Here is a 27,976-nt window from a genome sequence, read left to right as displayed (position 1 = left end):
AGATATAATGAGGAAAAAATAAAACTGTTGTTGATTTGTTTGAACTGAAAATTACACATGTAGAGCACCCTCGAGAATAATTTTCAATGTATCAGACTCATTTCAATGATTACATATTTTTGGGTTCTTTTTTTGCTTTCTCTGAGCTTGTTGGAGTAGTTCCCAGTTTTCCAGATTATCCAGATCGAGTGAGGACTCATTTCATGTATGCCTTGGGCTATGGGGGTAAAAAAACAAGACTAAGGAAATCTTTGAAAAAGAAATGACCTATGATGATTGCTTTTTCGATAGTTGAAACTCACTGATTTCACCCTCTCTGCAATTCCCCACTGATATTATCATTGAGTTGTTCTTTTCTGATCGCATTACTCTGCAACAATCCCCTCTTGGTGACTGCAAAAAACAAAAGCATATCAGGGTTCATGTTAGTAATGAAATTCATTGTTTTAGTCCATCTGTTAAATAAAACATAAATCCATTGATTAGCTTCGATGGTAAAAATGACTATCGTTCTTCCTATAGTACTCTGTGTGAGACTTTGAGCAGCTGCACATAGTATGTGCACATTATCAATAGACTAAGAAAAATTTTGAACATATAATATTTTATAATCATCTAATATATTAAAAAAAATCTTCATTCTTTGGTAGTTTTTCATGTGGTAATCTACACAAGAAAATATAAATTATTGTACCTTCTGCCATCGTTGATCATCTCGTTTCTTCAGGATGACAACGGAATCGAGTTTCTCCGGAGAGGGTATTCTCCAACGGCAGGGGCGACTCTTAATTTTATGACGGTAGTAAATGCTGATCGTTTGCCATCTAGGACGATCAAACTTGACCTTTCTCATATAGAAAACGAAGGGCTTTTGACAAGGGTGACTTTCAACAGGTCTGGTGTTGAATGCATAAGCAGTGTAATCGGCTCTCTTGTACCAATTCAGAAAAGTTCTCGACGGCATCTCCAGCTCCCTGGTGACATGATTCCCTCATGATTTGAACCACGTAGCCCCAAGAGATTGTGATCGACCAAAACCGATTCGAATCGTAACATATCGATTGTTGCATCAGGCTCCAGAGTCTTCTTTGGCAGCCTCGAGCAAGTGCTCGATTGCTTTGGCTCGTTTCATCCGGGGAAGATCGGTTCCACAACATCTAGGTGGTGAAGTGATACCAATGGAGTCACCGGGTGGGCTCCCAAGAGGCCAACCAAATCTCCATACACATCATACTGTAGAGAAAACAAGGTGAAAACAATTTACCCTTCCAAATTCTTGGATGAGTATCAACAAATCATATGTTTTAAACTTTCAAACTAGGCTTATTCAGAAATGTTTCATCTACTTTCATTGGTCAAATTATGATTTTCGTCCATGTACTTTAATTTAATATAATTTAAATCAACTTATAATTACTATTATTAATGTTACATTTTAATCCAAATCACTAACATCATGAAAAATATTCCATTAATGAGTTGATGTGTATTCTTTTAAAAAAAGAAAATCTCTAGACCCCAAGCTCCTTATATCAACTAAAATGTGAAATTATTTTATAAAAAGAACAAAATTTTAGGTAAGGATCATGATTCAGGCCTTTTTCATAAAAATTAATGGTGTTATTTTCTTGAACTAATTAATGATTTTATACTGACAGGGAAAGAAAATTATGTCAACTTAAAATATAGGGATAAATGTCATATTTAGCCATATAAAGGGAACAAAACCATGATGTGACTAAACTGTGTTAGTGACTTAGTCTTTTAGACTAAGGCTAAGGTGTGTCAAAAATAATAGTATGAGAATTAAATTATGGCAAGAATATAATACAAGGACTAATCTGAGCGTTTAGCATATTATAGGGACCCAAACCATAATTACCTACATTCACTCGAGAAGTAATTTTGTTACCTGATGGAAACCAAGTTCCTTGGTGAGTGGCACTCCAAGCTCAGCCATGCCGCCTGAATCCGATCATCACTGCCGTACAATCCCGGATACCGTTGGATGCAATTATCTTGCATCTTTGACAATTCTTTAGCCAATGGATAGCTTATTGCGAACCCACCACCACCGAACGCCATAGCATACGAAAAGAAAATGTTCTGAATATGGCTCTCCGATCCACTCCCGATGTAGTAAAACTGCGTGTGATCGTATTTCGAAAGCACCCTCGCCACATTGTTGACGACAAACCGTGTCGTCGTCCCCCATCACGAACCACCTTATATCCTTCATACCGAGCTTAAGCGTCTCGGAAACCACGCGCGTGATCCTCAATGCTGATCGAGAACCTTGCCTGTTCGTGTACTTGAACCTCGAAGTATCTTGAGAAACCCTAATTTGGGGTAATTTTTCGTTTGTGTTTCTCACTTTCTTGTCCACCCACCTACACCCCTAGTCTCTTTCGGCCTCCACCATGCTTGATGTACTCTTTTCGGGTTCGAACAAATTCGACAAGAAGCTATCCGAACGCGATGTGTTTGAGCTCGGTGTTGTAGCGGTTGTAGTGTCCGCTCTTCAACGACCTCTACCGATGCCGGCTTTGTTTCCGTCTGTAATGGTATGATGACCTTCGAAGGTGAAGATGATGATGATGAATTGGTGGTGGATGAACTGTTTGGGGACGATGAATCGAGTTTAGTGGAGATATTTCGATACTTGAAAGTGTCAATTTAATAGTAAAAATATCAAAGTTTTTATTATTTTTTTACTTACTTTTGAACATAAATCAAATGACAGTGTTAAAAAATTTGTTATTATATTTAAAGTTTCAAATTCAAGCACAACATATATTGGAATATCAATATTTATTGTCGAAGATTTAAAATCATTTGAACAAATATTACTTATTTATCATATATTTATTAAAATTACATACTTTTGATTTTTTGTGTTTATATTATATTTAATTTAAGTTTTTCTATTAAAAAATTCAACAAGTTATTATAAAATAAAGAAAGTAAAAGAAAAATAAGAATAAGAGATCAAAAATAAAGAAAAAAATCATGTATTATTTTCTAATGTGTCGTATATACAATATTTTCTCCAAATTATATATTTAGTCTTAAAGAATAAACACATCATAATATTGTAATCTTAATGGATATAAAAGTCTTATAATATAGTACATCAAAGCCATATTTAATACACATAGTTCTAACTTTTAATTATATGGATACTCGCAATAACAATACTCATCACACTCCCCAGATTCTCCCTTAGATGCCCATGAAAATAATACGCATGGTTAAACTTTAATAAAATAAAAACTTTGTGAAAAAAATCTTAGTGAAAGAAAATATATATGTATATCTTTAATATGCATACTATATTACTTCATTAAAAATCTTACCACGAATATTAGTGACAAAATCTCGGTTAAGGGATAAGAGTACTATTTGTATTTAATCCTCCTCATGACAATAACATAGATCTTTGATTATTTAAAATTTAACCTGGAATATAATCTTCACATGTGAAATATGCAATGCACTGATGAATAGATCTTCCAAATTATCATTGAACAATTTCGATGAATTATATTATTATTCTTATAAAGATCATGAGATAATTATTTTTTCGAAAATATGTTCATTCTTCTCTTTTGATGTAACTCTTTTAATTGAGTTTACATTCTATATATCTTCATATAAGATTGTTGGTATCTTATCCCATAAAAGTATATCATATTTTTTTTTCTGAATATGTTGATAATAGTTTTAGTCGAACACATTCTCAAATTGCCTCATGTATAACATTATTGTAATGATTTGAATAGACATCGACTATTGTAATAATCTTGTATCACTTAGATAGTAATTCTAGACCAGATAAGATACAATACTTTGAAATACGATGCTTATAAACCACGATTCTCTTACTTTCTTTGAAACAATTTTTTTATTTACATTTAATAATATTATAATTATCAGATTACTCAAAAGATACGTCTTATTATTAACGGGAGTTGATTCAAATGGTAATAATTGATATCGCTTAAGTAGGTTTTAAGTTAGTTGTATATGCAGAAAATCCCGTTGAGAGATTCATCCACCAAAATCAAGTGTACGGGAGTCATTCGGATAATTAGAACAAAACTTTGAGAACCGAAAGGGCAACAAAAAAAAATAGATACATCTTATTTACATTAAATCTCCTCAAAATCTTTTCAACGTGTATCAACTTGTATATAATTATTATTTTGTAGCAGAAGATAAACATTTGAATCCTCTTATTATTGTTTTTTTAATAATTTAACGATAAATTAGTTTAAAATTGATTAAGTATTAGACCCGATTTTTTTTAAGAATTGGTTGCTTTCAATGATTTTAGTTACTTTGTTTTGTTAAACGATCCGCAAAAAGTTGCCTAGGCTTCAAAATGTGATGTTGTCATTTTATCTGACCCCTCTAAAGGCCCATATATTAACGAAAAGGGGGTGGACAGAAAAAATTGGGCTGCATCCCCATGCTTCACCTAACCATAAAGCAAAGGATAAAAAGTAGCTCAAATCTTAAACCCTAAATTTTAATTGTGTAATTGGCAAAAATGTGTTAATTGTGCTAGTTAGATGAACGATTAAGTACCGTTGAGTACAAGAATAATGACCTAACTATGCAATTGGCAGAAAGGTGTCAATTATGTCAGGTAGTGATTTTTGTAGTAAAAGAATTGTTGTTATTCCTTGAGGATTCAAATTCGTGCACCATAAATGCTAGGTGCATGAACGTTTTAATGTCGTGAGGTTGAAAACTATCTTTAAACAGATGTTGTCTTATACTTACAACAGATTAATAAAAATAAAAATAAAAGGATAAGATGTCAATCATATTATTTCATTCATAAAAAAATATTGTATTTTTTAGATATTTATTTAGTTCATAGAATTGAAAGTTTATTTAAATTAAAATAAATAATGAGATGCATGTTTTTTCTTCTTCAAATTTTACTTGTATATTTTTTAAAATCACTATTGTCTTTTTATCAATAATTAAATACTCCTTTCCCCATTAAATTTGATCTTTTTGAATTTTAAAATTATCTAATTCAAAATATTTTATTAAAAAAGTCAACAAAAATGATACTTATATTTTATTTTTTATTCTTATTTGATTCACTCATTTATACTTATCAAAATAAATATGTAAAATTTATTAATATTTTAAAAATAATTTTATCATTTTCTCGTTTTATAGCTTAACGTACAGTGAAATTTATTTCTTAGAGTTAGGTGCTTAATTAAGTTGTGGTCCAACATGGTTGTGTTGGGGAGTAATTGGATTTCATTTCAATGAAAGGACCCATAAAGTTTTAAAGATGATTCTGGAATTAGAAACACGAGCACGTGAATAATACTATATGTTCATATCAGTCTATTTCATACTACCCTAAATTGCTTTAAATGTATTTGTGAGCAGTGAGCATTTCCTTCATCATAACGACCTTGTTTCGGTCTATATAGTAATGGTTGAAACGTTATGAAAGGGAAAACATAATAGCCTGATCAACAAATTGTATGTCAATTTTTTTATTTTCTGATTTTGCTACAATTATCTGTTGTCATTTTAACCTTTGGTTCTGGTTTTATCAACCTAATGTTTGTATATTGTAACATAATTTGATTTTCTTGAATTGATTCCATGTAGAGAGAAAAAAACTGCGTATGTAAAATCATTAATTCCCTTTGGTTTTAATAATAGGTCTTATATCATTTTTTTTGGGGTCTTTTACGTTTTTGTCTTTTTATTGGTCATTTGGTCATTTTTTTTTTACTTTTTTCTCGGGTTAAATTTGACAACGTCTCGATTGATCAAAATGATGTTTATTTATTTTCATAATTATCTTCCATGCTTTGGACTCTCTTAGATTGAGATGCGATTGCGTTCGTGGATAATTTGTTCACATCGTTCGAAACTGATTGTGGTTTGTCAATAATCTTTCAGTAGTTTTAGTTCTCTTAAGGTTCGTTTGTCGATGCAATCAAATCTATTGCATCTATATTTGTTCGAGTATTTTGGTTGACTTTTTAACTTTTTTTATTGTCCTTGTACGATCCCAAATAACTAGTTTGTTGTATTAATGATTATAAAAAAATCTTAAATATGTGTTTAGTTTACGGTTATGATTGTAAATATCATTGTCATTCTGAATATTTATAGTGTTACATGTGTGTCATTCAGTGGTTTTAGTTCTCTTTAATGGTTCGTTTGTCGATGCAATCAAATCTATTTGCATCTATTTGTCCTAGTATTTTGGTTGACTTTTTAACTTTTCTTATTGTCCTTGTACGATCCCAAATAACTAGTTGTTTGTATCAATGATTATAAAAAAATCTTAATTATGTGTTAGTTTACGATTATGATTGTAAATAGTCATTGTCATTCAAATATTTATAGTAATTACAGTGTGTGTCAGATACAAGATAATGGTTATTATTTATAGTAATCAAATTAAATATATTTGATGATCAAACCATAAATTTTATTCAGGTTAGTCATATAATTATGTCATGGGTATTGTATATAAAATGTAATTGAATTGAAGGAATGTTCTTGAGAGATGCGAGATTTATGATAATTAAAGAGATCTACATTAATTTTCATGGCTAGTGAAATGCTGACAAATTTGATGTGGTGAAAACGGAGAAATCTTGGAAAGAGGTCTAAAAATATAACAAGAATAAACAATGAATTAATTAAATGATAGAGCTCCGTGAACAGTGCATATATGACAAAAGTGGCAACAAGGAGTGTGTGTGACAACGTGAACTCCCACTCCCAATCCCACGGCCACAACAATCAGGAGTTAAGCCTTCAGCAGATAAGGTGGTTGATGTTTCCTCACATGCCTCCGGGACCTACTTTCTTTTTCTTTGACCCTATTCATCCAACAGACTAAGAATATTTAATTATTTCTTGGTGGAGATTGATTAAACAGATTTTTTATTTCTTAGATTGAGGCAATTGAATGTGGACTCTTGAATTTACATTTTCTCGAGATTTCCCAGTCCGTTAACCTTGATAAATCGATGAATTAAGTACCCCAATGTAATATTTCTCTGCACATTATTTTCTTATCTTTAAATACTTGTGATATAATAATGAGAAGATTAAAGTTGCAAGGTGGGGTTATTGAAACAATATTTTATTAGGCGCATAGTGGATAAACGGGGTCTAATGTTTATTATTGTACTACGATATGAATCTTGAGTGAGATATGTTCCCCGTCGGATTAGTTCCATAGATATTCCATTCATTTGAGTTTTAGACTTTTTTTTATAAAAAATAAAGCATTTTGAATAAATAATAGTATTTTTAATCGATTATAAAATTACATGTACTTATTGTTAATATATTTTTATATTTATATGATTTACTTAAACACACACATATATATTGAAGGAATTTAATAAGTATATTTTTCTCAAAAAAAATTCTTTGAGCCAATAGTTAAGCATTATCTATTCATAAGATTTTTTCTGTACAATAAATAATTAAAATTCATATTCTTTTAATAATGTTTATTTTTAATTTAAACAAAAATTATCTCTTTGTTATATCGTCTTACGATTATATCTAAATGTTATTGTTCTATTTGATTGGTGTTTGAGAAAGATTAAAAACGATTCAAAGAGGAGTCAAGAATGGATTGAAAAAATGATATTTCATATTATTTAGTATGTTTTATATTTCATATTATTAGACTTATTTACTATACATATTTAAATATTTAAGTTAATATCAGGTGACCTTCGTAAATAAGATGGATAAGATATTAAGTATATTATGTTCAATTCTGCTTTGTATTATAATAGAAGATAGATTCTGAAATTAAATAATAATTTGATTAAGTGGAATTTGTTTGGTATATCTAACATGTTATGGGGTCTTTTACGCGCTTTGTTTATGCACCTCTGTCGATGTTTTTGCCACCTTTATTGATGTTGTGCATCTCATTTAACATGATAGTACATAATATAACAGAGCTGAACAGAGTATTATTGAATTATTATACCAGAGTTATATTCTTAATTAAGCATAATAAACATAGTTAATCTGAATTACAGAGTTCGTAAATATAACACGACAAGGCAAAATAAAACTATAACATCCTCTATTCCATCTAATATTTTATATAAGCAGAGCATATATTTGAAAATCATAACGATATTAGACTAATTTAAAAATTTCTACACGAACATAATTGAATCATCACACCGCCCCATTTCCATCAAAAGTTGAAAAACTTGATTAACAGTATACACGACAATTATAATTAATTATTAAAATGTTTCATTAACATATATTCATTTTTAAATGTATATTAATTTCCTACACGCTTATTAAATTAAAACTTTATTATCCAAATACATAATTTACCTTTATCATTTAAACATTAAATTTAGAAACTGTTTATTAAAAAAATTAATCATAAACTTTGATGATAAAAAATAATGTATCTTTTAAGATCTAAACTTAAATAATTATATCATAGAGTATATATATTATTATAAATTAAAAAATTTAATAAATAATATCTCGTAATTACCGTGAATTGTTACAGAAAACACTAATCGTGGCTTCAAAACAATATCCATCCATTTCAGCCACGAAATCTGAGTCGTTCCCTTTCAATCAAAATCAATAGTGCATGGAACTGCAGGCCGATTGGATTTACATACTTTTATGCTGGCAACCAAAATGTTAAAATGTATAAACAAAGCAAAAGCAAATTAAAAAAATGCAATAGGGTAAGGTGTTCCTTCATATTTCATAGTCATACCTCTAGCTTTCGAGTTGAAGCCCACAAATACAGGCCGACTATTCCACGTGTCCATCTTTCATGCCTCCAAAATTTATATCAAGCCAGTCGTTTCGTTGTCATCCCTCAACAACAATTTGTAGTCTAGTTCCAACACACATGTATCCATATCTTTATGTATTTCCTTGTTTTTACTTTACTCAGTTTTTAGTTTAATTCCCATTAGGTTAAATAAACTTTTGTTTAATCACTCATAATTAATTTATTAATCTATCGATCCAAATAAAATATTATAGAGATTTATTGTTAGGATGATTCTATCAATCTAATTTACTTCGTTCACAACATTAAGATTTAAATCTCTGACATTGTTTAAGAAAGTTAGTATAGCATTCTTACTAGACCAATTGATTGTTGATTAAATATAACTTATTTAATGTAATATTAATTTTAGTGTAATTAAACATTTTTTCAAAATACATATATTTGTATCTAGAATTTTAAACGTATAACTTTTAATTCTATAACACGTATTATAATTAAATACATCAAAATAAATATGAATCAATAATTAAACGTTTGTAATTTTAAAAATAGTTTAAATCGTGAAGTCATGTTTTAAAAAATAATAATGAAATGAGTGACAAATAATTTAGATCCATAATTTTATATTTTAAATTACAAAGAGAATTTAGAAATCTGATTTCCAAGGTAAAAAGTCACATCAGCCGACTAAGGGGATTTTTTTTAACAAGACTAGTGGTTTGAACTAAGGAATAACATGAATGATAGGCAAGAGGACTAGATTCTGTCAAATAAAAGTATAGGGAACTAAATCCCTAAGTTAAGTATAATAGAGGGACGAAGAGCAGCATTTGTCCTTTTACTGTTTATGACGATGATAAGTCATGGAATTGTGGATTATCCTTCCAAAAACCTTTTGGCTGCTTATTGGAACACTGAGACACCCAAGAAAACAAATAAAGCATTACTGGAGGACATACTCTCGGAACTTGCTACTGTTTTTTTTCTACCGATTCTGGTTTTGTTGTCATTGTTTCTTCTTCTTTTCCTACTTTTATTGACAACCCATTTCCAGACTGTAAACTCCAAGCACAAAGCGACCAACACAAATCACTCAATTAGTGAGTGAGGTGAGTGGATTGGTTTATTTACAAAACACCACCTTATATCATCATGTTTCTTTTTTTTAAGAGAAAGAAGGGGACTGATGATTGAGTTATAGGGAAACGAGCTGAATGGCAAGAGCCATGTGAGGTATGGTAAGAGGATGAGAAAGCCAAATCTGTCCTTTTTGGTTGCCGATAAAAGGTGGTTTCTCTTGCATGATCTACACTTAATCTACTCCTATCTGTTGTGAAGAACTCAGCTTGTTTCATTTGAGGTAAGCCCTCATTTTCTGGGTTTTTTTAATTGTTAATATTCTTATTTTGAAAATGAAAATTGTCAATTTGTATGGAAGAAGATGAAGTTCTGGATGACCTACTTTTGTAGATACCAAAAGTAGAAGTTAACGTGGAGTTTGATGTTCAAACCTCCCTTAAATGACCTTATAATGTATAATTTACAAATTTGATAACTTTGTTAACTATGATACTTTATTTTTATCTTCCAAAACATCTATCTTCAACCTCATAGTCCATGCCCCACCATTGATGTTTGAAAATGAAACATGGCCATATAAGACATGGACAAACCCTCGTCTCTATTATACTATTTCAGTATTTCCAGCTGGTAATTCAATTATTTGTATGGCTATAAAATATGATGGGCTTTTTTCCTCCGTTGATACGCTTTTTGAGAGTCTAATTATGGTTTTAGTCCCTCTACAATATGAAATTTGGTATAATTTGATTCCTTTTATGTTTCATTATTGTTTGTATTAACGTTGAAGTTATTCAGATATGGAGCCAATAGAGAATTCATCCAAGCAATCGAAATTGATTCCACCATTGCCAAGGGACCCAAGAGGCTCACTCGAAGTGTTTAATCCATCAACTTTCTCAACACGACCCGTTAACCCGTCATTTCGCCCACACCCCATTTGGGAAAACTTGACAGAGCAACGTGGTGAGGAAGAAGCCGACACTTCCAAGCTTGCCTCCAATTCCGGTCGGGTTGAGGAAATAACATCATGGATGGCACTCAAGGAACCGGCTGCTCCATCTCCTGCACTGTCTTCACTACCATCGTCGCCACTCGTTCATAAGTTCATCGGCGATCAAAATGGAGGTGGGACTGCAAGTCCGAAACCTTCCGATGAAGCTGGAGTGGCTGCAAAGAGAGCCGCGGAATGGGGGTTGGTACTGAAAACGGATAACGAAACGGGTAACCGGAGGGAGTTGTTGGAATTCGGGGGGATGACCCGAATGTGAAGCCGGGTACATCTCGTAGGAATTCGAATAATTCGGTTCGGAGCTCCGAAGAATCGGATAATGAAAATAGCAAAGAGAGAGGGTTCCCTAGAGTATCTGAGGACTTGAAGGATGCATTATCAACGTTTCAACAAACGTTTGTTGTTTCGGATGCTACCAAACCCGATTACCCGATTCTGTATGCAAGTGCCGGGTTTTTTAAGATGACCGGATACACTTCAAGGGAGGTCATAGGCAGGAATTGGTAAATAAAATATCATGCTGATTTGTTTACTTTTTACTGTTGTTTTATTAACTGTAAATAACGGTCATGAAAGTTGACATTTTGTTGGGATCCAGTCGGTTTTTGCAGGGAGCGGGTACGGACCCGGAAGATGTGGCGAAGATTAGGGAAGCATTGCAGGCAGGGAAAAATTATTGTGGGAGATTGTTGAATTACAAGAAAGATGGGACCCCTTTTTGGAATCTTCTTACAATTTCACCCATCAAGGACAAAATGGAAAAGTCCTAAAGTTTATCGGGTTAGTTTGCAATTTATCCTTTATTGGATCTTGTTTTTCGTCTTCAAGTTCTCTTAAATGAACAAAGAAAACGTAGTAAAAGCGAAATATTGAATCAGTTTATATTAGCTAAACTATTAAAAGAGCCTTTGAACTAGTTTATTTTTGTTAAATGAATATTTATAATTTCATTATACACAAATAAGCTTCTACACTTTTCATTTGTATTTAAATTGGCCCTTATTTCAAAAGAAATATTGATTTATATTAATAATTTTTATTTAGATATAAAATAAAGGTTAAGCACTTCATCATAGACAAGTTAAAGATTAAGAGCTTATATTCAAATAAAATGACAAGTTTAAGGGCTTATATATATTAGCTATTAATACTTGACCTAAACGCACGTAATCTGTCTACACTCAAACTTGCCTCCAAAAAGAAACTTATGAAAATATCAATGTTAACTAAATTAGTAGTCCACATTTGTTAATTAAGTGTTAAAAGGAACCTCAATTCTTGAGAAAAGGGTAGTTAATATATGTGAATAAATGATCAAAAATTATGTTAAAATAATGATTTTAATCATTAAAATCTCTAAATTTAAAAATATCATTAAACTTATTGAATTACTATAAACTAATTATAAAATTAAAGATTATTTTATAATTTTTAAAAATTCAATGATAAAAAAACATTTTAATATAATTTACTGGACTATTTATATATATATTGTATCCAATTAATATTTGGTGGTATAACACGACACAAGAAAATAGAAGAAAGAGATGAGGAAGAAAATAATGGAAATGGGCAGTGTGGTTGTCCCGATGTCGCACTCGCATCAGATACTTGGCAAAGTAAATTTTGGTGGCAACTTGTTGGGGGTGGCTCACATGCAATCGTTATGAGATGTCACCCACAAGATTCATATTCTTTTATGGTGTGGGGCTGCTATTCCCAACCGTCTGATTTAAAACTTGATTGAATGATTTGGCAGAATGCTAGTGGGGTGAGCAAGCAACGAAGGGCCAAGGAAAAGGTGATGCGCCCCAACGGATTGCCTGAATCCTTGATTCGATACGATGGTACATATTCTACCCTATCTCTCACTTTATAAAAAACAAGACCTTTTTTTAATAAAAAATAGAAATATTTGTATCAACGCACACCCAATGTCAAGGAGGATTTTAATTTAGACTAGATAGATAGATAGAGAAATAGTAAGTTATTTGAATTTAAAATGGTCAAAATTTGATCAACACGTAATAAAATGAATTCGAGATTTTAATAAGTCGAAATAAATTATTTGATTTTAAATTCAAGTTGAATTTAATAATTTTAAACTCGTAAATTTTTAAATTAAGTTCATTTTTTTTCTGAAACGATTCAATTTCTACAGTACTCAAGTAAACTCAAGTACTCAACTCGTTTACCCGCATGATTGTCAGTACCCCCCACCCATTTTCCAAGGGCATGCATGCATTAGTTACGTAATACCAAATACAAATACAAATAAGATGAATCATGGAGTATAATTTACGTATTCTATTATATATTAGATCAAAATTTATATATCTTGAAACGTCAAAATGCTTCCATTTACTGAATTTTCATTTTATCTTGTAACAATATATGTCAATTTTACTAAGATACGAGCTACCTGATATCATGGTATTGCAGCCCGGCAGAAGGACATGGCTGCCGGTCGGTCACTGAGCTGGTGGAAGCAGTTCGGAAGCCACGTTCACTTAGTGAATTATCAAATGGTCCTTTCACTAGAAATCGGGTGGTGGAGAAGAAGATAAAGAAGAAGGCGCTGTAGCTATGGCGAGGCGAAACTCAGAAACGTGCCTCTCATAGAAGAAACTCCAATGGGGGTATACGGCTTTCAATGGAACGTATCAGTGAAGTGCCTGAGAAGAAACCCAGAAATCCACTCGTCTTTCTTTCATGGGGTCCGTATAATTTATACTCAACATCTTCGTTATGATAGCTGTAATAAACTTGGTATTTAATGGAAGTGTTCATCTTACATGCATACCAGGTTTATGAGGAAAAACCAGTCTACTACTGCAGACAGCTTTGACAATAGCCTACTGGTGGATGCTGATGAGGACGAAAGTGATTATGATGATGAGAGGCCCGACAGTGTTGATGACAAAGTTAGACAAAAGGAAATGAGAAGGTATTGATTGGCAACCACGCTTGAACGTATAGAGAAAAACTTGTCATTACCGATCCCAGGTTGCCTGATAATCCCATTGTAAGACTTGAACTCTAGCTTTTTTATTTTTAATGGTGGATCATGCAAATTGGAGATTTTGTAAGAACTAAATGATTCTACTTGTCTTGATGTTCAGATCTTTGCCTCTGATAGATTCTTGGAGCTGACAGAGACAGTCGTGAGGAAATCCTGGGCAGAAATTGCAGGTATGCCTTAACAAATTCCACTCATAATCTGATAGCTTAAATGGTTTGAAAAACTGGTAAAGAATGAACTTAAACCATAGCCTTTCTTGGCTGATGTTTAGCCAAAATATGAGTTTGAACTAATGCAATTCACTTCATTTAATTTTGTGCGGTTGTTAAACCCTTATAGGTTTCTACAAGGCCCTGAAACTGATCCGGCTACTGTAAGGAAGATTCGAGAGGCAATAGATAACCAGACAGAAGTAACTGTGCAGCTCATTAACTACACCAAGAGTGGTAAGTTTATTAACATTTTTCAAGTTCTAACACCCTGGAATTGCTTAAATATGAGGAATAATCTTCAATTTTCCCGGTTCATGTCATGAATGTAATGTTGTTGTCTTTCAGTATTTAAGGAGTTTATCTTCCTAGACCTTTATTATTTAAGCTTTCTGTACACGTTTCAGGCAAGAAGTTCTGGAACCTGTTCCATCTACAGCCTATGCGTGATCAGAAGGTAAACCCTCTACATGTTCAGGGTGGAATATGGATGTTTCATCTTGCCATATAACTCCATCTCTATGCAGATGATAAAAAAAAAGCTACATGCTTTCTGGACTTATGAACATAATTCTCATTGATTTTTATTGGCCTTTATGAACAGGGAGAAGTGCAGTATTTCATCGAGTGCAGCTAGACGGCAGTGCCAAAGTCGATCCACTTCATAACAGCTTCCCAGATACTGCTGCACAAGAGGGTGAACAACTGGTATAAGCTCTTTTCTCTGATTCTCACTTTCTTTTCTTGTTTTCTATCCTTGCGTTCTTAACCGAGTTCCATTATTCTATCTACTTTTGATGTGCTTATTGATGTTAATCTTTCTGTTTTGTCGCCAAAATATATATTTCTGTATAGGTGAATAGCTGAACTTCTCGAGTATTATAAAAATGTTTCAGTTTGTTGTTTTGTTATGACAAATTAGCATAATCCACGCTTGCAGGTGAAACAAACTGCAGAAAATGTCGATGAAGCAGTGAGGGAACTTCCGGACGCCAACATGGTAATGTTTGAACGTTGACACTCTTCATAAGAAACTATTTTTGTCTTACAAAAGTCATATAACATATTTCACATTTTCACTACCTGCAGAATCCAGAAGATCTATGGATGAGTCATTCCAAGTTAGTTCACCCTAAACCTCACAGGAAGGATACCCCCTCTTGGAGAGCTATTCAAAAGGTACTATTCTTTCATACATACAGATCTGACCTGAGTATCATTTAAAACGATCCCTAAAACTCGATTTTCCTTACTATTTTGTAATTTGTAGGTACTTGACAGTGGAGAAAGATAGGTCTAAAACATTTTAGGCCTATAAACCATTGGGATCAGTGACACTGGCAGGTCTGTCTAATTACTCTGCTCTTATTTGACACTTAAAGTTTGCAGGATATTCATGTCTATTCAGTCATACAATTTTTATATCAGCTATTGTTTGTATGTGTGTTTTCTTGGCAGTGTTCATTTGATGGAACTATGTGGGACTGGCCTGCACTTTGCGATGAAAGCTATGGATAAAAATGTTATGCTGAACCGCAACAAGGTACCTGAAATTGCATGATTATGACTATTAAATCTTGAAACCAAAAGTACCCAGATTTTCATATGTTTACTATTTAATGATGCCTTGCCTTCCATTGCTATAGGTGCATAGAGCTTCTGCAGAAAGAGAGATTCTTGACATGTTGGATCACCCTTTCTTCCAGCATTGTATGCATCATTTCAGGTTAGTCAAATGATAGTTTGAAATATATTTACATTAGATTAGACGCTTTAATGTTCTATATGAGAAACTTTCGTGTCTTGTTTATTGAGCTTTTTCTTTTATAGCTGCTCTACTGTCATCACTCAAACTTTTATATGAAGACATCATAATTCTAACTCTGGACACTTTGCAGACCAAACACATATTTGTCTGATCACGGACTACTGTCCTGGTGGCGAACTTTTCATTCTATTGGACCGACAACCAAAGAAGGTCATGAAGGAAGATGCAATGAGGTAATATTCTTTTCACCGTTATCAAAACTACCTTAACCTTGTTTTGAAAATCTCTGATTATCTAATAAGCTAACCAATCCTGGAATTTGTGGGATTTCCAGTTTATTTCCATGTATGAAACGGAATGGAACTAACTTAAGCTCTTTACGAATGCAGATTTATGCAGCAGAGTGGTTGTTGCATTGGAGTACCTTCACTGTCAAGGTAGTTTAAAATCAAATATCGATGAATTTGGTAGTATAAGTTAAGTGATCAATCAGTTCTTACAGTGATTATGTTTCTTTTCTTACAGGGATTATATACAGAGATTTGAAGCCTGAAAATGTTTTGCTCCAGGGCAACGGGCATGTTGCCTTGACTGATTTTGATTTATCTTGTTTGACATCTTGCAAACCACAGGTATCAAAGCTAATCTTTGGCATCTTGACGAAAATGTTTTTTTACTATATTTTCGAAGTTTTGATAGCAAATCTGATACATTTGAGCTGTGTTTACAGCTGCTGATTCCAGCTACGGATGAAAAGAAAAACCGGCATAAAAGCCAGCAGAATCTGATCTTTATGGCCGAACCAATGCGTGCATCGAATTCTTTGTGGGACTGAAGAGTATATAGCTCCGGTTTGTTCTATTGCTGCAGAAATTCTTGCATTTCATTTCAATATGTATAGTTCTTATGGGTTTTTCCCCTATTGAATGATCATTCTTGAATTGTTGATATCTGCAGGAAATTATCACTGGGGCAGGCCACACCAGCGCTGTAGACTGGTGGGCTCTAGGTAATTTTGTTTTCTTACAAAGCAATATTATAATTCAAAATTGCATAATTATGACATGGTAAACACATGAACATGACAATATACATGAATTGCATAGCCAGAGCCTAGTTTTGATTATAGTTTACTTGCTGAAGAAGTAACTAGAAAGAACAAAGGAGAATATCAGAAGCCATACCTTTGAAAGCATTGTAGTACACACTAAATGAAATTTCATTTTTTTTTTTCTATTGGTATTCTTCTCTATGAAATGCTGTATGGATATACGCCATTCAGAGGAAAGACAAGGCAGAAGACATTTGCCAATGTTCTGCAGAAAGATCTTAAATTTCCCAGAAGCATACAAGTAAAATCTTCTCTCCCCAAATCTCTCTTTTATGACTGCCGTTTTTAAGTGACCATCCAAATGAAATATGCATGAATGCAGGTAAGTCTCCACGCAAAGCAGTTAATATACCGCTTATTGCATCGAGATTCGAAAAACAGATTAGGTTCGCGTGAAGGCGCCAATGAATCAAACGACATCCGTTCTTCAAAGGCGTAAATTGGGCTCTGGTTCGATGGATGGTAAATTCAATACCCTTGCAACTCACTCATTCAAGTTCTAAATGAAGTTATGGCATAGCTATAATCTACATTATTCGGTTCGTTGGTGAGATATGCATAGATATTATGTAAACTGATGTGCTAATTTGTTGAATGCACCCAGAACCCACCTGAGCTTGAAGTTCCGATCTCCGCAACTGAAATTGTGAAGGAAGAAAGCAGATGGCACTGAACTACAAGATTTACAAATCAATATTTTCTGAGTTACTTCGCCATTAGAGGCTTCTGGTTTGCTCCAATTGCATATTCATTGTAATGCCATCAACAAGCAGCCGAGCCATGATGTTGATTGCAAAAGGAAAGGTTTCTGGTTTTTGATCGTGTGTTTCTTTGATGTTTGCATATTGTTGGATGCTTTCCTTTTTCGGATTAATAGTTGCTTGTAATTTTTTCTGTAATCTATACTGATTGGTAAATAAAAATCAGTTTGGTTCATTTTTTTTCACCTACATTTACGGACGGACGCAAGATATAATCAAACAAAAATTGAATGGATACATTATCAGACGTAAATATTGAGCATCTAACACATGAAACGTGTCCACTTTGGTTATTAAAAACCCAGGCTTTAATGCCAGAAATATCATGAAGACGATGATACAAGGAATCAATTCAGCTAATGAAGTTTCATGGAACAAATCTGTGGTTTAGGTTTACTTTGTGTTTAAGGCAATCCATGAGTCCCATAATCAATCACGTGTTCACACGTGTCCCTTTATTACTGAAACCCCACCTTCATTCAACCATTTTTTATAACGTTTTATGCAAAGGAAACAAAAAACATAATTAGCTTAAACACTTACCCTTAGTTACATTTACACCACTTATGGCATTTGCTTTGCTTTACAAAGCGCACTCTCTCTCAATGAAATCACATATCCAAAGCTTTGCCATTGATGGGTAGTAAAATTAGAATAGTCTCAAAAAATTGATTTTTTTTTTATTTCGAATTATTCGAATCGAGTTATTTAAGTTATTCGAGTCAATTCGATTCGATTTTCGAGTTCGAGTCGAGTTAAAATTTTAAAATTTCGATCAACTCTTAAAACTAAAAGTTTGGATGAATATTTTGACATATTTACGATTTGGTCCCTATTTTCATATTCCTTCAATTTCTCCAACATTTTAAGTCATTTTTTTACTAAAATTGAACTACATGTACTTAAACATCGTAGAATACATATGTACTTTTAATTCCAATTTTTGATAACAATTTTTTTATTTTTCAATTTAGTCATTTAATTTTGTATGATTTTCGTATTTATTCAATTCATCCTTCAATTTATGTACATGTTTTATCTAATTTGAAACACATGCTCCCCTACCACTATAGAATACCTATGTAACTTTGATTCTTATTGTTTTACTAAAAATATACTCTCTTTTTAATTTAGGCTTTTAATTTTGTATTTTACTCAATTTAGTCTTTTGATTACAATTGTTTACAAATTCTTTCTTCAAAACAATTCTTTGACTCTTTTATACTCTCATCAATCTTTTATTCTCAAAATATCTTTTTTAAAATATAACATTGTAAATATATCTTATAATTTTAGATTGTTTGTGATATATTAAATAACATTATAATACTAAAAGAATATGAAGAAATATATATATATATATATATATCGAAACTCGAGAAATTAGAATAAATCTATATTGTAACACTATAAATAATTATAATTAAATTCATATAAAAACTTAAATTTTTTAAATTTAACTTAACTCAAAAATATTTTAAATTAAATTCATGTCATAAAATATAATTTATCAAATCAAACGCCTTCAAACCTTTTTACTCAATATATCTAATTATCCACTCCTTGATTCTCTCTCTCTCTATTTTCCCAAGAAACTTCAGATTATCTTTCTACTTTCCCACGAAAAAAATTGCTTACACTGCAAGAATATCCCTATCCATTCCTTGGATTTTTCTTTGACTTGATTCAAGTTAAGTTGGAGTCATAAAATTGCTTATATCTGCAAGAATATTCTCCCAAAAAATTGCTTACAAAAAATGGGTTTTCTTTTGCTTCGATAAGTATATATCTTCTCTTGATTCTAAGTAAACTCATATTTTGTTCTTAGATACTCTTTTAGAAAAGCCTCCTTCTTTCTCTGCTTTCTAATAAGTAATGGATTCAATGTAGTTCCCCTTCTTTTTTCTCCCTTGGATCCAAGCTAAACCCAGTTCGTAGTTATTTATTGAAAAAACAATGACTTCAAAAGATGTATCGACACTGATAAAGCAAAGGTTTATTTCGGACCCGACACTCTCTTTATCTTTCTCTCCATCAAAAACTACCCTCCCAAGGCTCTATTCTCCTTCCTCTTCTCCTCCTCCTCCTCCTCCTCCAGATGAGTCAAATCGGCCGAGTCACAACAACCCCACCCTCTTCGAGAAGATGTAGGAGAACCTCCGTGGCTCCAAAACCATGGAAGAATCTCGGAGAAGGACCCAACGCCGAGTTGCTAAATTCCTAACCGAACTCAACGCCTATAGCTTCAAGAACGGGGAGCTGGGACCAAGTGATGTAAGGCTGACGGTAGTCTCAAGAGACGGCCAGAGAGTGCCAATGGATGTGCTCAGGAGAGTTTTGTCTGAGAAAAGTAGGTTTTTTGCGGAGAACTTGAGTCAAAGGGGGAGAAAGGAGTCTCTCATACAGTGAAAATCAGCGAATGTGATGATGTTGAGGTTTATGTGGAAACTGTTTTTTGATGTACTGTGATGATTTGAAGAAGAGATTAATTGGTTAAAGTGTTACCAAAGTCTTGGCTTTGCTTCAGGTGCAATAATTTCTTCTCTTTCAATTCTGAATTCTAATGAAATTTTGCTTTCCCTGTAAGTCCCCCCCCCCCCCCAAACAACAGTTCATGCAATGAGTAGCCATTAGAAATTATGGTTTTCTTTAACGTTCAATGAGGTAAAATAACTATAAATCATTGTTTACTAGTATTAAGTTCGATTCTTAGTTCATGCAAATTCCTTTGAGCTTAGCAATGTGTTTTCCTAGTTATGTTTTGAAATGAACGTCTGTTTTTTGGTCAATCTTTCCCTTCCAATTGAAGCAAAGCTCTGTCATTTATGTATTTCATGTATCTGACCACAATTTTCATATATATGTGTGTGGGTTTATGTATTGTTTTTCATCTTTTGCTTTTATTCTTATTTCTGCTGAAGTGTAAGGCATTTAATAATATTAGAATTTTTTTGTTGTAGGCATCTGCGGCCATTATGTTTGATGCAGGGATTACTTCTTGCTTGGAGCATCTGAAGCTGTCCCGTAGTCCAAGGATGAAGAGGAAAAGGTTGTATCTTATCTCACCCAACTCGACCTCCATGGCTCGATTCCTGAAGTTCTTCAGAGAGTATCATCTGAACCGTCTACTTCTGCCAGATCGGATGGCATTCTTTTGAACCTTCTTAGTGATGTCCTTCAAGCCAAGGATGATAAAGCCCGTAGAGAAATAAAAATTCTTATTTCACAGTTACTTGGAGAAGATTCGTTGGATGACGACAATCGGTTTGATGTCTCGAAAGACACCCTTTATCATCTGTGTCAGAGATGTCTTAGTTGTCTTGTTCTCTGCTTATCTGAAGCTATAGGAGTTTTAATGGCTGAAATAGCTCGAGAAGCCGACAATTTGCAATGGATTGTTGATATTCTAATCGAAAAGAGAATGACAAATGAGTTTGTGAAACTGTGGGCAGATCAAAGGGAACTCGTGGAGCTTCATTCGAAGATCCCTACCATGTACTGGCATGACATCAGTAGGATCACAGCGCAACTCTGTATAGCAATAGGTAGGGGAAACATCTTGGTGTTGATAATGCTCAAAGTATTGGTAATACTCAAAATTCAACTAGCATGAGAAAATGCTCAAATTAGGTTATATAGTATTATCATGAAAAATGCTAATTAAATATTGGAAATATAGTGTTGGAAATGACCATTTTACCCTCACTATTTATCTTATAAATAAAGAGTAAATTCATTCATTTTAATCATCCCAAGCAAAACATTTGCTTTGAAACACTCTTCTATAGTGAGTGTTGTTTGAGTTGAGAGAAGAGCAATACTACCAAAGTTCACTCCAGTTTTCGGGTATACGAATTCTTGGAGAGCCGTGTTAATTTCGGGAGAACGGTTCGCCTACTGCAGCGATTACATACATCGGGGCGAATTCGTTTCTAAGGCAGTGGATTACCACGACACGGTTATCATTCTGATTGATTATTTTATTTAATATTTTTCAGTCAGTGCTAACGCCTCGTTTTGCAGCAGTCTATTTTTTCAACAATTTAGAAACGAATTATACTGTTGTTGAAAGAATATTTGTCATGTTTGATCATTGATACAAGGAGTTCAGGTTTGATCTATCTTGTTACTGGAAGTTAAACTGTTTATATGTTTTACATGGCTACAAAATTGCGTAATTGGTATTGCTTGACTAATTTTGAATGATCGCATGTTTAATAAAAAAAAACGGTTTTTCCTCTAAACCATTTCAACTAAAAGCTTTAAATCTTTGCAAATAAGCTTTTACAAAAATTATTATAATATTTCTAAACATTTGTGAGGAATGCAACGTGAAATAATGCATGATTGGAAACAATTGTTAAGTATTATTTAATAGCTATACAAGTTTTTGGGTAATAAAACGTTTACCGTAAAGTAAATGTACGTATGGGTAAGAGAATAACGTTCGAATCCTTTATAGTAGGAGGAAGCATAAAAATGTTTATTTGTTCAAAGGAAAAATATTTTATCATTAAATATTTTATAATAGAACCGTTTTATTTATTGCTTTTAATGATTTTAATAATGGCCATGAAAACATTGGTTTTAATATGGTTTATTGAATTGAAGAACAATTTTAATGGTTAGATTAATCAAAGATTAATAACCATTTTTTAATTGTAAAAGGCCAAATGGTTATGGAAAATATTTATTAAAAACTCATAAATATTTTGGTATATGTTATTCAAAACATTGGAACGGTCGAATGACAAAAAGTTTTAATTTATATGTATGATAGTTGATATGTGGAGAAGAGTAACTATTTATTTTCATATGGGGTAAGATTATTTAGTTTCTGAATATTAAGTTGAAAATAAATATCAACTATTTTATCATACTAATAATTTCCTTTGAGAAATTTATAAAGACAACAGGATGGTTGCAATTTTAGAGAATCATGAAGATGATGATGTTGAACGAGAAGATTCTTCAAATCGAATAGTTGTTAAATTCGGGTTTGATTTTCACAATCTACTGAAGATAAGAAACCAAAATCCTAAAGATAAGGATCTTGTCACAATCAAATTATTGTTAGTAAATTAATTTCGTGACTAACCACATATATTCTTCATTTGACTTCAGAAGATTTAAAAGAGATGATGGTTCAGATGAAGAGATTGTCACGATGGATTTTGGGATCATGCTGATTAAAAATGATTATGCAAAGGCTGAAGTAGCATGTATGGTGAGGATGAATAAGTTTATTTGGAAATTATGACTCTACATGCGAGGTCATATTATTTAGACTTGTTATCTGTTAATTCATGTTTTTTTAATACATGAATTAGATTGCATGAGCCTTTAAGATAGTCTTTAAAACTCAGTGGATACTATGAAATGAGATAAAACCACTAGCAAAGACTAAGGTAGTGCTACTAAGGATAAGGTAGTAGTGCAAGCCCAAAATATATATGCTTCATAAGATACTATTGTGAGTAAAAGTATCAAGCATAATTCTTTAAAGAGATCTTATTTAAAGAAAGAAAAATTCACAAAAGTAGTGTGATGAGTATGAAAGTGCATGTCTAGGATTGGTTCTATGAAGACTTGGTACTTAAGCGTGCCTATTGCACCACCTCTCTTTCATTGAAACCTACCTGGTGCATTGTTCATTACTATACTAACTATTTCAATTTATAAAATACTATGACAAGATAAAAACTCTTAAAAACTTAATGAAGAAGTTAAAAGAGTATAGATTAATTTGGTTGAGTGGAATACCAAATTTAGTCATAGTAAATAAAATATATGATGATCTCTTTAAGGCTAATATGTTGAATATCATGAATGAGAATATGATAGACACTATTGCTACTAAGAGTGTGTTGTAGCTATTAAATCTCTAAGTGATTTTCCTAAGTAGAGAAAAGAAAAGAGATATCTATTTCATAATGGTTTATGCATTTTAATCTTAATGATCTTTAACTTCTCAAAACTTTGAGAATATAATTATGTGTAAACAAAACTTGAATTTGTTAAAATATAGTTTTATGGCTAAAACTCATAACAAACTTTACTCTAGTATGATTGAGTATTTGTTTACACGTTTTACAAGACACTTATGGATATCCTAAAATGTTAGAAATGTGGGGGTGTCTTAAAATGAAGATTAAATGCATAAACTTAAAATATTCTATTAACTTCTTCTAATATTCTTCTAGTATTCCTGCTAGGTCTTCTCAAGAAATTGATTTCGAGACTAGAAGAAGTAAAAGGCTATTTAGACCAAATTTTATCACTTCCTTTATTTCTGAGATAAATGATTTAGACTCTCTTTCTGATCATATAACTTAAATATTCCTAAAAAAAAGCTATAAGATTTATCGATACTAGTTCTAGAAAAGCGCTATTAATGATGAACTAGAATCAATAAACGTCTAATCATACTTGGGATAAGTTGACTTGCCTAGAGGATTTAAACTAATCTGTAGCAAATTAATCTTTCGGAAGAAAATGAGACCAGATGGTTTGATCCAGTGGTACAAGGCAAGGCTAGTTGTCAAAGGGTTTACTCAAAAGTTTGTTTTAGACTAATTTGATTCTTACTCTCCCATTATGAACATCTCAACGATCCATGCATTATTTGCACTAGCCTCCATTCATAAGTTGCGAGTATGACATGTTGATTTTCAGTTATAACATTAAGTCAATTAACAAAACAAACAATTTCTTGTTCGCTAAATTTGAGATGATGGATTTGGGAGAAGTTGATGTAATCTTAGGAGTCAAAATTACTGGAAAGGGATTTTCTTTAGGTCAAACACACTATCTTGAGAAAGTGTTAAAGAAATTTGACAGTTTTGATATTGTCCATGTTCGAACCTTGTGGCACTAGCATATATCTCTTTAAGAATAAAGGAAGTAGCGTTTCCCAAACAAAATATACTAAATCAATCGAAAGCTTAATGTTCTTAATGAACTATACTCGACTTGATATTTCTTATGTTGTGAGTTGACTAAGTAGATATACTCATAATCCGAGTGGTGAACACTAGATTGCTCTTAGAAGCTTACTGGAGTATCTTAAGGGTACTTTTGATTGGAAACTTGAGTTTGGATATCCTACGGTACTGGAAGGATATTGTGATGCCAATTGGGTTTCTGGTAATGATGAGGTAAGTTCTACGAGTGGGTATGTTTTTACTTTAGGTGGAGCAAAAATATCGTGGAGATCATCAAAGCATACTTGTATTGCTCGTTCTACCATTGAGTCAGAGTCTATAGCTCTTAACCTAGCTGGGCAAGAAGTCGAGTGGCTCAGAAGCTTGTTAGCAAATATTCTGTTGTGGGGAAGACTGACTCCTCCGATTTCTTTATTGTTTGATTCACAAGCTGCGATATGTGTGGCTAAAAACCAAGCTTACAATGTTAAGAAGAGACATATTCGTATAAGACATGAATCATTTAGACACTTAATAAAGAATGGAGTGCTCTCTTTAGAGTATGTGAAGTTGTAATTGAACCTAGCAGATCATTGGTCCTAGATTCATCGAGGGGGATGGGTCTAAAGCCCATTGGTTGAGGAATTCATGGTGGATACCCAACTTAGTTATCTAAGTTCCATGTGGTCAAACGAAACCATGGAAAGACTCATAGTGCACATTCCTACTGCCTATCCCTATGATGAATAATGTGCATGCCCAGGATGAGCTTAATTGTTCTTAATAAATTCATAGCCCAGGCTTTGGGTGGTATTAGTGAGAAAGACTTGATGAATTTACCGATTTTGGCTGAATATCTATTCTTAATAAGTTCATAACCCAGAGTTGAGTGGGTAGTTCTAATCGCGAAGGACTGGATGAACTTACCGCTTGAGAGGATGAGTTTTATTAAACTCTTAATGAATTCAAACCCAAGAGTTTGGGAGTTCCTAAGTGAGAAGGACATATTGAATGGGAGTTCCTAGTGAGAAGGACATATTGAATTCACCGAATTATGAGGTTGAATATTTATTCTTAATGACTTCTAATCCCAGAGTTTGTGTGGTTCATTTTTAATGAACTTGAAGAAAGTCACCTTTGTGAGGTTGAGCTATTATAAAAGCTCTTAATTATTTCATAGCTCAGTTTGAGTGGTTTATGTTGAGATAAACTTGATGAAATAACCTATGTAAGTGAGAAGAATTAGCCACCTTCTATGAAAAACGTTTGGTCGTTTTTCTAGTACACTTATTAGAATCCTGAGGAAAGAGGGCTAAACATATATACGCTTTTGTATATATTCTTTGTAGACACTTCGAGAACTTTGGTGGATGAAGGGTTTAGTTGTGTGTTATGAGTTTACTCCAATCTTAGAAAGTTCCAGACTAGTTTCACTTATCTAAGAGAATGATTGCTCATCATCACTATGTACTAGTTATAGATTCGTTCACTAGTGCTTAAGCAACTAATCTCGCTATTGCTCTTCTCATGTTTTAACTTCATTGATCTCATCTTTACGAAAGAATTCTTTTGCATTAGTGGGGGAATGTTGATAATGCTCAAAGTATTGGTAATACTCAAAATTCCACTAGCATGAGAAAATGCTCAAATTAGGTTATAGCATTATCATGAAAAATGCTAATTAAATATTGGAAATATAGTGTTGGAAATGACCATTTACCCTCACTATTTATCCTATAAATAGAGAGCAAATTCATTCATTTTAATCATCCCAAGCAAAACATTTGCTTTGAAACACTCCTCTATAGTGAGTGTTGTTTGAGTTGAGAGAAGAGCAATACTACCAAAGTTCACTCCAGTTTTCGGGTGTACGAATTCTTGGAGAGCTATGTTAACCTCGGGGGAACGGTCCGCCTATTGCAACGATTACACACATCGGGGCGAATTCGTTTCTAAGGCAGTGGATTACCACAACACGGTTATCATTCTGATTGATTATTTTATTTAATATTTTTCAGTCAGTGCTAACGTCTCGTTTTGCAGCAGTCTATTTTTTCAACACTTGGTTCCGAAAGAGAGCCGGTTCGCAGTATTGTCGACATGGCGGGATGCACTTTACGAAGATTTTGGGTGGATGAGAAGGGCTTGTAAATCAGTAGACAAGAAACTAGTGGAAGATGGAGTGAGTCAGACAATTCTTACGCTGCCATTGCGGCAACAGCAGGTTATATTGCTGAATTGGTTGCTTTCATTAGACAATACACAGATGTGGAAGATACTTCACAATTGCAATGAACTGTATGCAGTTATCCAACCTGACTGACACGCTTGTAAACTCATTTTTTTTATAATCCATCTTTCTTCAGTCCTGATCAGTTGAATATCCTTCTCACTAATTGGGACAAGTGCTACTGTTGATAAAAACTAGTATCCTTGGGGAAATCCTCCCAAACCAAATAGTAATTCTATAATTATCTATTCTATGAACCAAACACACTCTAAATGGAATGGTAAGTTTAGTATCGATATTACCATCAAATTTTAACTGAACTTTAGTTTAAGCTTCAATTATAACATGCGACTGTTAATCCATTGATAATAATTGAATGATATATGACAGTTTGATATTGATGAGAAAGTAAAAAAAATATTATTTTCTTAAATTCAACATATTATCTTTAATAAAATTATGATTTATTTCATCTATTTTTAACTATAATTGAAAATCATTATTCTCCGACATCATTAACAATTTAAAAACCTAATAATATTTACATTGAAATCAAAGCTAAAGTTAAAATAATTAAAGTGATTTCAAACTAAGTTTACAAACCTTAAAATTTAATAACATTTAAACTAATTTATCCTTTATTAATTGATGGTTTAATAAGGACTAAAATCGATAAAAACTCAAAAACAAATAAACATAAATCAGTATCTTTTTTTTAACTAAAAATACAATTTATTTAGTTTATTAAAAATTTTAAAAAAATCATTTCCTAAAATGGTTTCATTCTTGGTCTTCGATAAATATAATTTTTTAAACATTTTTTTTTCTTAAAGAGTTGAAACTACCAAATTCAACCGATTAGAGCCATAACCAACAAGGTAAGAAGCCCCAGCTGAGGTGTATTTGTATTGAAATTAGATGGCAAAAGGAAAAGCATTATTAGAGTAATGGGATTTTTTTTTTATATTACCGAACACAACCATTTGCATTTTGAGTTTTGAATAACTGAAGCAATTCTAATGAAAAATAGTAGAAGAAATGATTAGATTAA

The 27,976-nt window shown here is 32.6% G+C and overlaps 3 pseudogenes; 2 read left to right on the top strand and 1 right to left on the bottom strand.

The window, feature by feature from the left end:
* Positions 1-19: 19 nt before the first annotated feature.
* LOC120142141 lies at positions 20-3,143 on the bottom strand (annotated as a pseudogene).
* Positions 3,144-10,064: 6,921 nt separating this feature from the next.
* Positions 10,065-17,944, top strand: LOC120142201 (annotated as a pseudogene).
* Positions 17,945-19,567: 1,623 nt separating this feature from the next.
* LOC120142155 lies at positions 19,568-27,014 on the top strand (annotated as a pseudogene).
* Positions 27,015-27,976: the final 962 nt, after the last annotated feature.

This window comes from Hibiscus syriacus, unplaced genomic scaffold (genome assembly GCF_006381635.1).
Source record: "Hibiscus syriacus cultivar Baekdansim isolate YM2019G1 unplaced genomic scaffold, ASM638163v2 tig00110819_pilon, whole genome shotgun sequence".
NCBI classification, from domain to species: Eukaryota; Viridiplantae; Streptophyta; class Magnoliopsida; order Malvales; family Malvaceae; genus Hibiscus; species Hibiscus syriacus.
Note: the sequence above shows the minus strand (reverse complement) of the source record. Positions and strands in the feature narration are given on the sequence as shown.